Source organism: Pipistrellus hanaki (genome assembly GCF_964339955.1).
Source record: "Pipistrellus hanaki genome assembly, chromosome: 2".
NCBI lineage: Eukaryota > Metazoa > Chordata > Mammalia > Chiroptera > Vespertilionidae > Pipistrellus > Pipistrellus hanaki.
Window position 1 is genome coordinate 152,413,443 of NC_140504.1, and position 13,804 is coordinate 152,427,246.

The window sequence follows — 13,804 nt, forward strand, 5'->3', positions numbered from 1 at the left end:
TGGAGATTCTAGATTTATTTTAATTCTACATTAGAAAAATTGGAGTCTTATATGGTATTCACAATACCATATATATATATATATATATATATATATATATATATATATATATATGATTTTTTTACAGAGAGGAAGAGAGAGGGAAAGAAACATCGATGAGAAAGAAATACTGATAAGCTGCCTCCTGGACACCCCCCACCAGGGCTGTGCCCGCAACCAAGGTACATGCCCTTGACTGGAATCGAACCTGGGACCTTTCAGTCCGCAGGCCAATGCTCTATCCACTGAACCAAACTGGTTTGGGCTTGTATTCACAATATTAAACTATTAAAATGAGGAGAGAATGTGCAAAACATTTGGAGGAGATCATGAAGGACACATATCCAGTCTGCCAAGTAAGAGAGCTTGGAGAGTAGGGGGTGCTACTTTAGAGAATGTGGTCAGAGGAGATTCCCCTGAGATGGCAATATTTGAACAGGGACCCGAAGGAAATAAAGGACTGAGTGCAAAGGCCATGAGTGCGAAATAGCACATTTGGTATTTGGGAAACAAAAATATTTTTTCTGTTATTAAACCTTTAATTACATAAGCTGCTTTCAAAAATCATGTTCATGTGGAAATTTTCTAAAGGTTCTGGAGTTGGCACGTGGCCACCACAGAAGCCAAGCTCTAACCCCTTCAGCAAATGTCCTCTGCCTACTTGGGGGAAAATTCCTCCATGCCCCTTTGCCCTATCAGATTAGAGAGCAATGGCCTCAAGGTGATAACAGGGCTGAGCTGTGGAGAGTAGCCAGCTGGCAGATTGCACCTACAGATGAGATTTGAGGATCAACCCAAACTGAGAATTGGGTTCCCATGAACTCTTGCGCATTCAAGCCTGGGCTATTGGGTCCATGGTATAGGGACCCAAAGCCTCTCAGCCCCCAAAGCCTCTCACACATACTCAGGTGTAGCAGAGAGAGCCTGAGACCAAGCGACTCCTGTCCCTAAGGATAGACATAGACTCCAACAGGATACCAGAGACATACTGACAGAGGATGCCAAGAAGTATCCAGGGAAAGAATTTATTCTAAGGAAAGAGAGTCAAGCACATTAGTTAGATTCAGAGAAAAGTGGGTAAGGTGGGAGGAAAGGGATGACTTAGATGCCACCATGTCAAGCCCACAGATCTTCTTAGATTAAACCAACCAGGGCTCACCTGCACCCTGTTACAAAAACTATTATTAAAAAAGAGTGAAATATTCAAAGAGGTGCACTGGTGCAAGATTGCAAGCCACAGGCCCCAGCAACTTGTGCAGAGGTGAGCAAGGATAGGAGTGACCACCGAAGAAAGAAGATGAGTGTTATAAAAATAGACTTGGCAGGAACCAAAAACAGGGTTCATTTTTAGCACACCATGTTAGAGCTGTCTCTTTTCCTATAATTGAAAGCAGAAGACATCACAGAGACTTCATGCAGGAAATGAAAAACTTGGCTAATGAGAGGTAACAAACAAGATCAAATTATGAGTCACAAGTGGGATCTTTAGAAATCCAGTTCTGGTTTGAAAAATGGTAAGAGCTGTTAGTTTTCATTGAATGAGAAGGTGTGAAGCCAGAAAAGTGACAATGATCCTCAGACGTTAAACAGGTTTTATTAAAATAATTCCTAACTATTTGAGGTTGGAGCAATTTATTTGTGATATAACAGTATGTTTTGGGTATTTCTGACACGAGAAGGAGATGATGTAAAAATAGTCTGTGGGTAGGGGTGGGGATTGGAATAATGTTATTAATATCCCCTAGTTAATCTCACTTGTCTTGTTTCTTCCACAAAGGAAAGTTATTCTGTGCCCAAATCTATTATATTAACAACTATGTTGTAAGAAGAAAACAGTTCCATGAATAATTGTTCATATTGTATGTTATATAAGGATATCACATCCAAGAGATATATTTCATACTGATCCAACATTAAAAAAATGTATGTTTTGTAACTCTTCCTGCTATAGTTCACACATTGCTTGAAGGTAAAATTTCTTTTTCCCTATATCTATTAATTTTGTTTATTTATGGGATAAAGAAGTATAAAACAAAGCCAAAAGCTATCAGGCTACCTTTACCCTGAGTAATGACCCTTCAGGGTTTTCTTTGTTCCAACTCAAAAAGTGTATTTGGCTCAACTTTCCTCTTTTACATCACTTTTCTTTTTTAATATATTTTTATTGATTTCAGAGAGGAATGGAGAGGGAAAGAGACATAGAATCAATAATGAAAGTGAGTAATTGATTGGCTGCCTCCTGCACCCCCCCTCCCCCTTACTGGGAATGGAGCCCGTATGTGCCCTAAGTGGGAATTGAACCATGACTTCCTAGTTCGTGGTCAATGATCAACCACTGAACCACAGTGGTCAGGCCACATCATGTGTGTGTGTGTGTGTGTGTGTGTGTGTGTGTGTGTGTGTGTGTGTCTAAACTATTTATTAGCAGACAAGGCCTATAGATTTATTTCTTTTTGGACACACTATTGGCCAGGACCTGGCTCTATTTTCCAGCCTTCACATCCTGTCTGGAATCCTGTACCAGTGTGGATTCTGCATAATGGTGATCACACATTTCACCTGTCCTCTGTGAGCTCTCCTGCCCTCTTGGTGAGGTCGATGTCTGCTTTCCTTAACACCATGTGAGCATATCTTCACAGCCTTAACTGCAGTAATGGCAAAGGCTTCTTTCTGCTGCCTGTCAATATTCTTTTATACAATAAAATATATTTTTATTGATTTCAGAAAGGGGAATAGAGGAAAAGAGAGATAGAAACATCAATGATGAGAGAGAATCATTGATTGGCTGCCTCCTGAACACCCCTGACTGGGACTAGAGCACGGACTCTGGGCATGAGCCCTGACCAGAAATCTAATGGTAACCTTTTGGTTCATAGGTCAATGTTCAACCACTGAGCAACACTGGCCGGACTGCTCATCGATGTTGATATTGAGTACTCACAAAATATGCTGGAATGTCTCAGGAATCACTAGGGACGTGGCAGTGGTGGTATGTAGGTCTCCTGTGGAAGAGCCACATCACTTTTTCACATCACCACAGCATTGGGCAACTCAACCCACCAAAAATGAAGAGTTCATGTCAGTGATCTCTTTATTCTATCCAAAAGGTTTCTATCAGTAAAATCTCCTTTTCCAGTCGCTACCATTTTTATTACTTAAAGTACTAGCATTCCTGATCTCTACTGAGTAATAGTTGTTTAATCTACCTTACTTTATCTGATCAAATAAACTAGATATTATACTTGCCATTTTACCAATGAAGAAAATGAAGTCCAGAGAGGTCATTTACACAATTAGTAAATAAATAAAAATAATTAGAATTTGGACTAGATCTATCTGACTCCAAAATTCCAAGTTTGTTCTATGACAATTGGATCATGCTCCTGCTATAATTATTATGATTTTTTTTAGAATTTATTAAGAATGACCTTTCAAATAAAACATGCTATTTGTGGATTCCAGGTTGTGAAGATATCAGACATTCCTATTTATCCTGGCAAAATATCTAGTAATATTTGGGAAATGTTAGTAGCCATCACCTAGTTTCCCAAAGTGTGGTACGCGTTCCCCCAGGGGTAGGGGAAGAGTTTGGTGGGGATACGCGTTACACCAGAGTTTGGTGGGAATATGCACTGCACCATGCTTAGCTTCTCCTAATTCTATGTTCTCATGAGTACGAGGGGTATTCAGCATTACGAAAATTATAGAAGGGGTACATATATGTCAAAAGTTTGGGAAACACTGAAAAATCTATCTGTCTTCTGACTACCTATCCAACCTCAGGAGGCAGATCATGCAGGTAGTTGTAGGTTATGGTAAAGTCTTTAGCTGTTACTTTAGATATTATGGGGAGACATTGGATAATTAGAGCCAGAGGGTGACACAATCTGGTTTTAGAAGTAGGGATATCAGTAAGTGTTCAATCAAGAGATGGTGGTAGCTTAGACTTTAACAGGTGAGCAATGCTCAGCTTTGGGACATCATTTTCTAATTGAGTTTGGGGCATCAGAAAAGGAGAGGAGTGAGAGATGATTCAAAGAACTTTAAGTAACTCAGTGAATGAAATGCCATGTACTACGATGGGACCACCACAGGAATAGTGGAATTGAAGAAGGTTGAGGAATTACAAATTCATTTTTTTTAGCCATTTTAAATTTGATATGCCTGTTAGACATCCTCTTAGACATTAGAAGTAGTTCAGGGAAAATTTTTGGCTAGAGACATTATTTGGATATAATTAACACATAAATGCTACTGAAGTCTTGAGATAAAGTCATCTTGGGAGTGAGTATAGGTAGAAAAAAAGAAGAGATCTGACAACTGAGTCCTGTGTTCTCAATATTTGAAGTCTGGAAGAGGAAGGTAATAGAACAAAGGAGGATGAGTGATAGTGGCACATTGACTTCTCCTGAAGAGCAATAGAAAGAAACTCAGTACAGATGAGCTCAGAAGCATACGGATTTGTGGATTTGGTGGTAAAATAAGAAAGCTTTCTTCAGATTGCTTCTTTTTTCTCAATGAAAACAGAAACAAGGTCACCTACTAAGAATGTAAATGGGAAGGCAAAGTTTTAAAGACAGAATCTGTTGTATCTAGCTTTTCTGTTGTTCCAGATGATCTTCCCACCCATGAATATTTACCTTCTCACCTCATCCCAGCTCATTTTTAACAGCACTTCTCGATTGATTTTTTTTAAATATGTGGCCATTTTTAAGGAAACATTTTGTGGTTTAATTCATCTATTTTTAATTCTCTGAAACAGTGTTTTGCAGTACCTAATGGAGAGTTTAGAAGCTTCATGAACTAAAAGGCACACATTGCCAAAATTAAATGAATTTTTTAAAAAGAATGGAAAATTTGAGTAGTGTTCAAAATTTTAAGCTCTCAAGGAAAAAGAATGCACAAAACTTGGGATTTTAGTTTCTCATATTCTCATATTCAAGGGTCCAGACTGGATTAAAGGGACAAAAGTTTAGAACAAACTTCCAACTATGCAATGTACTGAAAGACTCTTAAGCCAAAATCCCACTAAATAGCCTGCCTAACAACCATATTTTTTTTTTATTTCAATGTGTTTATCTGTAGCAGCAACAGTAAAAATTTTACTAAATCCCAAGCTATTTCTAATCATTTCAAAGAAATGTGTGGCTTTGTGTGTTTATTAAAAGAGAAGGACAGAAGGTCTGCTACTCTTCAACCACTGAAGGATATTAATCTTATTCTTTCCCACAAAACTGGTTATAAAAAAAAGTGAAATATATAAGAATTTGTTAGCAAACAAAGAAATGTAAATAAAAGCAATTTGGCATTTTCACCTATTAAAAAGGAAACAAATATCTATATGTATATAGTTTTTCCATATTTTTTATGATTTCTTATAATAAATTATTCCCTATGGCTTTGGAAATATATAGCTAAATTACTTTAGAAAAATATAACAAATTACTATACCAAATGTATAAATTTTATAACATTCTGCTAGCATTGGCTTCTTGGCATTTAAAAAATATATTTTTACTTACTATACAGTAAAATTCACTCTTCTTGGTATATGTCCTGTAAGTGTTGCTAAATGTATATGATCACATGGCCACACCACAATAGCATACAAGACATGTCCATCGCCCTCAAAAGTGCCCTTTTGTGATCAATAATTTCCATACTTCAACTCCCAGAAACCACTGGTCTATTGTTTGTTCTTATAATTTGCCTTTTTAAAATGTCTTGTACTTGGGCATGTACACCAGGAAGTCTTTTGAATGTAGAGTATTTAATTTAACACAAGGGGTTTGAATTTTTTCCATATTATTGCATGAATCAATAGCTTGTTCCTTTTATTCTATTGTGTGGATATACCGCAGTTTGCTTATTCCTGAGAAGTTGCATTGTTAACAGTTTTGGTGATTATGAATAAAAATCTGTTACAGCTGAAACCGGTTTGGCTCAGTGGTAGAGCATCAGTCTGAGGACTGAAAGGTCCCAGGTTCGATTCCGGTCAAGGGCATGTACATTGGTTGCGGTCACATCCCCAGTAGGGGGTGTGCAAGAAGCAGCTGGTCAATGTTTCTCTCAAGGACGTTTCTAGCTCTCTATTTCTCTCCCCTCCTCTCTGTAAAAAATCAATAAAATATATTTTTTAAAAATCTGTTACAAACATTTTTATACAAGTTTTTATGTGAATCTAAGATGTATTTCTTTTCAGTTAGTTGGCTTTTATTTTTTTTACAATGGTTTATCCCATATTTATTTTGTGGTTTTTAAATTCAACTTCTCCCAGGAAATACTGTACCCATTTCAGCAACACAGACCTAAGGTAAAGTCATATCCAAGACAATGCACATAAAGTTCTGAGCATTTACTTGAAATTTGACTAGTACTAGGGTTACAAAGATACTCTCATAAACAGAATTGATTGAAAAGCTTTAAAACACTCATACTAGTTGATTAAAAAAAAAAAAATAGTAAGTCCAACATTGAAATCTACTTTCAATGCTACTGTTAATTATGGGAGACATGTAAAAAGACACAAAAGCTTTTCACATTTAAACATCCCTGAAAAAACTTGAAATCTGAATAATCCACCTCAATTTCCAATAATCTTTTTAATTCTAAAAGTGAAATAATAATAATCATTCCTGACCACAAGGAGTTTACAGCTTCACTAGCAAAGGTTATCTTGTATCTAGGGAGATATAACAATCCAGGACAGAAGAGGAAGGATACCAAATGAGTGCAATAGCTAACAAGCACTAATGGAGTTAGAAGTTGGGAGCTGGAAGAAAAGCTTGTGTGTGGGGGCATGAGGGAGGTGGGGGGAGTAAGGGTGAAATTGGCTGAGCCTTAAAGGAAAAATAGGACATTTCGTTTGAAGTCCTAGCTTTCTTCTGTAACTGGACACCTTGGAGTGTGGAGGCAACTTAGATAGTAGGTTCCTGGAACTGAGGCTTTTTCCTGTCCTTGTACAGAGCTATGAGTCGCAATACCATCCAAGATAATTAGAAAACTCCTTTAGCGCCCAAATAGCAAAATGTAGTTGTCTGTGTATCCAGAACACATCATTAAATGTCCTCTTCTAAGTTTGTCTGATAAGAGTCATATGATAGATTACACAACATCACTATTAAATTTGGAGAACATTAACAAAGAAGGATGAAGGACTAATGAGTCATTCCCAAGTAAAACCATCTGATTCCATTTGTACAACTAATCAAAGTCAGATGTAGTTAAATGTTAATTCACATATAATTTTATTGTAGTTTTTCCAAACTATTTGGTAGCATTTCGTCTCTGGCTACTTAACTGCATTTGCGTATTGTGGGGATGGGTTTAGATGTCCCCAATGTTCAGAACACAGTGCCAACCTTTACAAAAAACATTGCAGCTGAGCCCACAGAGCACAGAGGTTACCAAGGGGCAAGCTGCTGCTTGCAACAACACCCCAGTGCCTCCCTCTAATCTTGTGCCATTTCCCAGGGCAGGCAGCCTGGTATGGACTCTGAATTCTGCCCTAGAACAAAATTCATGTTCTGTTTTTCTTGCTGATTCCTGAAAGATCGAACACTCTCTTCACCCCACACATCAGGGTGTGTTTTTTCCATTTCCACTTTTCAATGTTTCCTTTGTGAGTATGTGCTTTTTGATTTAACCTTTTCCCATAGCTTGGGGGAAGGGATCACCACTATAAACAATACAGCCTCACACATACTTGTACATGAGAATTATACTGAAATATTTGATGGCTGGAATGGCAAGGAAACTGAGTAATCAGAACTGATATCCAACCAATCAACTGTACACCATACCTATGCAAACTAGTAATTTGATTTCCAACTCTACTTCGCATTCTTTATTTTATACTAGAGGCCCAGAGCATAAAATTTGTGCACTCGGTGGGTGGGGGGGTCTCTTAGCCCAGCCTGTACCCTCTTGCAGTCCAGGACCCCTCAGGGGATGTTTGATGGATGGCTGGGGAGGGGGCCTAAGCTTCTGGGTGAATGGCGCTCCCCCTGTGGGAGTGCACTGACCACCGGGGTGGGGGGGAAGGGAATGCAGTGTGCACGGAGACAGCTCCTGCACTGAGTGGGATCAGGCTGAAACCAGCTCTCCAACATCTCCTGAGAGGTCCTGGATTTCAAGAGGGTACAGGCCAAGCCAAGGGACCCCACCAGTGCATGATCAGGGCTGAGTAGGGACTGCAGGAGGGCTCCAGGGCATGTCCAGCCTGTCTGTTTCAGTCCCGATTGACCAGGCCCCAGCAGCAAGCTGACCTACTGGTCAATTGTCTGCCTCCTGGTGATCAGTGAATGTTGTACCAAGCAGTTGAGCGGCCTTAGCATATCATTAGCATATTACACTTTGATTGGTTGAATGGACAACTGGACAACTGGACACTTAGCATTTTAGGCTTTTATTATATTTGTGTACAGGGGAGGGGGTGGTGGCAACCCCTAACCGCTTCTGCCTGCCAGCCTGATCACCCTCTAACCACTCCCATGCCAGCCTGATTGATGTCTAACTGGTCCCCTGCCAGCCTGTTTGCCCCCAACTTCCCTCCTCTGCTGACCTGGTCACCCCTAACTGTTCTCCCCTACAATGTTGATCACCCCCAACTGCCCTCCCTTGCAGGCCTGGTCCCTCCCAACTGCCCTCCCCTACTGGCCATCTTGTGACAGCCATTTTGTGTCCACAGGGAGGCAGGATCTTTGACCACATGGGGTCAGCCATCTTGTGTGCTGGAGTGATGGTCAATCTGCATATTACTCTTTAACTAGATAGTATAGAGGTCTGGTGCATGGGGTAGGGGCCAGCTGGTTTGTCCTGAAGGGTGTCCTGGATCAGGGTGGGGGTTCCCTTGGGGCATGGGGTGGCCTGGGAGAGGGGTCTGTGGTGGTTTGCAGGCCAGCCACTCCCCCGCAGTGACCCAAGTGGAGGTCCTGGTATCTGGAATTTATTTACCTTCTACAATTGAAACTTTGTAGCCTGGAGTGGAACCAAGCCTTCTGCTTGCTCCGTGACTGCTGCCATTTCTGTTTGGATTTGTTTACCTTCTATAATTGAAACTTTGTATACTTGAGTGGAGGCCTGAGCCAGCCACGGTGTGTGAAAAGCTTGGCTTCTTCCATTACCAGAGAAACCCAAGCCTCCCTCCTGCTTTCTATGGCCACCCAAGTCTCAGGTAACCAGGGCCAGCTGAGGCTTGCACTGTGACCATGGCAGCAGCACAGGTGTGATGGGGATGTCACCTTCCCTGATCACCAGCTCGCCTCCTACCCCTGAGGGCTCCCGGGCTGTAAGAGGAGGCAGGCCAGACTGAGGGACACCTCTCCAGTGCATGAATTTTCATGTACTGGGGCTCTAGTTTCATATAAATGGAATCAAACATTATATTGTCTTTGCAATTGCTTTCTTTAACTTTTTATATTCTAACATTTTTATTGTATATATCTGTATATATTTGTATGCATTTATTTATTTATTTATTATTTATTTTTATACATCTTTATTGTTTAAAGTATTACATATGTCCTCTTTTCTCCCCCATTGATCTCCTGCAGCTCACCTCTGCCACCCCCTATCTCAGGACTTCACTATCCTTTTGTCTGTGCCCAGGGGTTATGCATATATGCATACAAGGTCTTTGGTTGATTATCTCCCACCCACCTACCCTCCCCCACCTTCCCTCCAAGATTCTGCACTCTGTTCCAGGCTTCCCTATCTCTGGAACCACTCAGTTCATCAGTTTATTTTGTTACTTAGATTCCACATATGAGTAAAATAATGTGATGCTCATCTTTCTGTAACTGATTTATTTCACTAAGCTTGATATTCTCCAGATCCCTCCAAGCTATCTTGAAGGGCAAGAGATTCTTCTTTTTTACTGCTGTGTAGTATTCCATAGTATAAATATACCACAGCTTTTTTTTATCCACTCATCTCCTGATGGGCACATGGGCTGTTTCCAAATCTTAGCTACTGTAAATTGTGCTGCTATGAACATAGGGGTGAATGCATTCTTTCTAATTGGTGTTTCAGGTTTCTTGGGATATATCCCTAGAAGTGGGATCACTGGGTCAAATGGCAGTTCCATATTTAATTTTCTGAGGAAACTCCATACTGTTTTCCATAATGGCTGCACCAATCTGCATTCCCACCAGCAGTGTACGAGAGTTCCCTTTTCTCCACATCCTCGCCAGCACTTGTCATTTGTTGATTATTGTTGGTAGCCTTTTGATAGGTTGAGATTATGCCTCATTGTCATTTTAATTTGCATCTCTCTGATGATTAGTGACTTTGAGCATTTTTCACTGATATATTTTTAATAGTATAGAATTTTAAGATATAAATTTATAACCTACTGCATTATACAAAAATTATACTCCCAAATCTTTGTTAATTCTTCTTTTCCTCAGGTTCTCTGTGAAGCTTCTTAAAATAACATCCTTACAATTTTAGAAATCCTGTTATTTAATGGGAAGGGTCTGTGAGGCAGCCCCTTAGAAGACTCTGAGGAGGTCTTTGTCTGTTTAAAATTGTCTATGAAGCACCTTTTTCATAGAGGTGACTTCAGGAGCTCACTTAAAGGCTTTTTACTTCAAGGTTAGTGACAAATCTAATAGTCATGGCTATCCAATTTGCCAGCTTCCTAAAGATGCTAATGAGAAGAGTGACAGTAAGTACGGGTGACATAGCTATAGTCAGGCAAAGTGCCAGTAATGAGATATTACAGATGAAGTCAGGCATTAAGGAAGATGCTGAAATACTAAAAAGAAAAAGAATAACTCAAACTACACTCAACCTGAGCTATTTAATGTTGTCATAAATAATGCCATACGCCTCAGTGCTACTGAGATCATGAAAGCCTCAAGGGATCGCAGATAAATGAGCTGGCATTCACCTTGGCATAGTGACTGAGAGCTCATCTCTGGAGCTAGATCCTGAATTTTAATCCTAGATTCAATACAAAAGGCATACATACATTTGCATATAATTTCAGGAGATTCATGTGGATTTTCCTTACCTATTGATATATCAGTTAGAGCATTCAGGAACCACAGGTGAAGAGCCTTTGATTTATCACACTGGTAAGGTGTGGCTTCCTAGAGGAGCAGTGTATCTTCCCTCTAGGGTTGCCTTCTTCCTAAAAATCGTAAGCAGAAACAATTTATCTCCCCCAGAGCTGTGCCAGAAGCATCATTTTATGCATCTGTTTTCCCTAGTCTAAAACCTTTTTATAACTCATGTGTTTCTATAAGAATTCTTGAATTGTCTAAATTTAAGAATTCTTAAATTTTCCCTAATGCAATTACAGAATCTGTTTCCCAGGCTTATTTTCCAAATTTAATTTCTGTCTGTGATTTTGGTGTTTTTAGCCAATAATTCAGGTACTCAAAATATCTTACAGTGTTTTTAAGAACTTTTATATACTTTTTCTGGGGAATGAAATGCCCTTAGCTTGTATCTAATTCTTCCTTTTTGTCTGCTTAGAATATATGGTTGTTTTCCATATGTCAGAACAGGAAATGCAGCATGTCTTATAAATTGGTAGACTTTTTTACTCATTAAAAACATATCAGTTACTCATATCCAAATACATTAAATTAAATCCCCCATACTTAAATTCTCTAAATTTTCCAAGAAATACCTTCAAAGTATTTACTTATTTATTTAGTAATTATGTTTTAGTATTCATGTATAAATTAATATTTTTTAATTTATATAAAATTAAAAAATACTAGAGGCCCGATGCACAAAATTCATGCAAGGAGCTCAGCTCTCACAGCCATGGTGGCTGTCTCAGCCCTTGAAGCCCAGACTTTGTTTAGAAGGTCATCCAAAAGAAAGTCTGGAAGGTTGTTCAGCTGTCCAGTCTAATTAGCATATTATGCTTTTATTATTAGAGATTTAATTTCCTCTAAAAAAAATGAAGAAATACCTTAAGAGATGTAAGTGGAGAAAAATATCTACGGAGAGCCATAAAAGTTAGAACTAAAAGAGACAAAGGTTGTTAGACACCCTCATTTTACAGATAAAGAAACTGGGTCCTTTCAGGTTTTGATAACTTACTTATGTAAAAACCTAGTGGAGGAAATATGATGATGAGAATTGGTACAAAAAATAATGCAATAAAATGCCTGGTTTTGCCAGTTCTTCTTTAATGACAAATACAAAGCTAAACTTTTAGTGTGACAAATAATTTGTCTCTAAATTCAGTGTCTCAAAGTCCACTTACTTATTCCACCTTGGGAGAGAGTGGGGAAGAATGATTGAAATTTCCCCAACCATGCATATATTACTGTATTCTTTACTAACATCTCTGTTTAAGTCTTTTAATATACTACCAACAGCAACCTTAAAATAGGAAGAAATACACTCATTGGGGAGAGTTAAAGAGATTTCCTGACTGTAGTAAAACCAGGGATAGAAACTGGAGTTTTACGCTCCAGTATGACTTAAAATTGCTGCTGATTTAAACTCGAGCCCTGATTTTTACTTTATCTTCTATTCAACTATTACCTGAATCCTTGAAGAATTCAATAAAATGTTTCCTTCTTCCCTAAGCCTCTATCAACTTCTGCTTTGATAGTGATGCAGCATGTTTATTACAAGGGAAGACTTGGCAAAAGTTGTTTTAGTAAAAAGTTGTTTTACTGGAGCATAAAGTTGTTTTACTAGAAGGTTGTTTTTATCCAGCACAATAAACTACCCCAGTGTCTAAAACTACCAGGCCCCTAACACCTTAAGTCACTGCAGTATTATTAAACCTGCCATGCCCTGACTTTTAACTGTGGCCATTAAAATGGGGGACATTTTAATGGTAGATGCAGAGTAGTAAATTTTTATCAAACTCTTTTCCTTGTTAGGATTCAAAATATGAATGTTATAGGTTAAATAGCTTAGATGTAAATAGTACTGATATTAGACATTACACTGCAGTGTCAGATGTTTGTTCAGTGGCTTGTCTCAGGAAGCTAGAAACCGTGCTCTTTCTGTCCTAATGTTGACAGACTCTGTCATTATTGCCTTCTCCTGGATTAGCTATAATTTTACCTTTCCTACAGAACCAAGGACAAGAAAATAGACTTCTCTAATGGTAGCAACTTGTAACTGATTTGTTGTGAACTTGGAGATCCATTATCCAAAGGTCACAGTCCTATTTTGTCTTATCATCAGCCAAGAAGAAATCCATTGCATTGGTAACAACTTTAATGCATATCCTCTATATAATTTCCAAGAAGTGCTTCCAAGATACTTCTTAATTAGCACCATTATCATGTTTTCTTAAGACAAAAAAAAAAAAATCCATGCAATATTTGCCTCCATCCACCTATAATAATCCTAAATAAGGCTATTTAACACATGGCTGCTTGGGGAGGTTGAAAATATTATCTGGTATCTGGCTATAATAATAACAACAACAAACCCTTAGAACTTATCAGGCATGCGATTACCTGGGAATCTGCTATTACACTTTAGGTAAATTATGGGGAACCATCAGTTACACAGCAACAAATTAATGTTGGTTAGTTAGGGACCTGAACTGAGGAATAGTTAGTGCATTGGTACCCTCCACTGGCTTGGAGCTGGACCAGCTAGAAAAGCAATCCTCCAAGAACCATTTGCCACGTGTAAGGAGCACGAATGACCATTTCCCATCAACAGCAAGAGAAGATGTTTTTGAAGGTCAGCTATCATGGTAGCTCTGAAAACTTTGGGCAACATAAGGGCTGCATAGAAAGCTTGGTTTTCCCTGAGTCTGAAGAGTGTT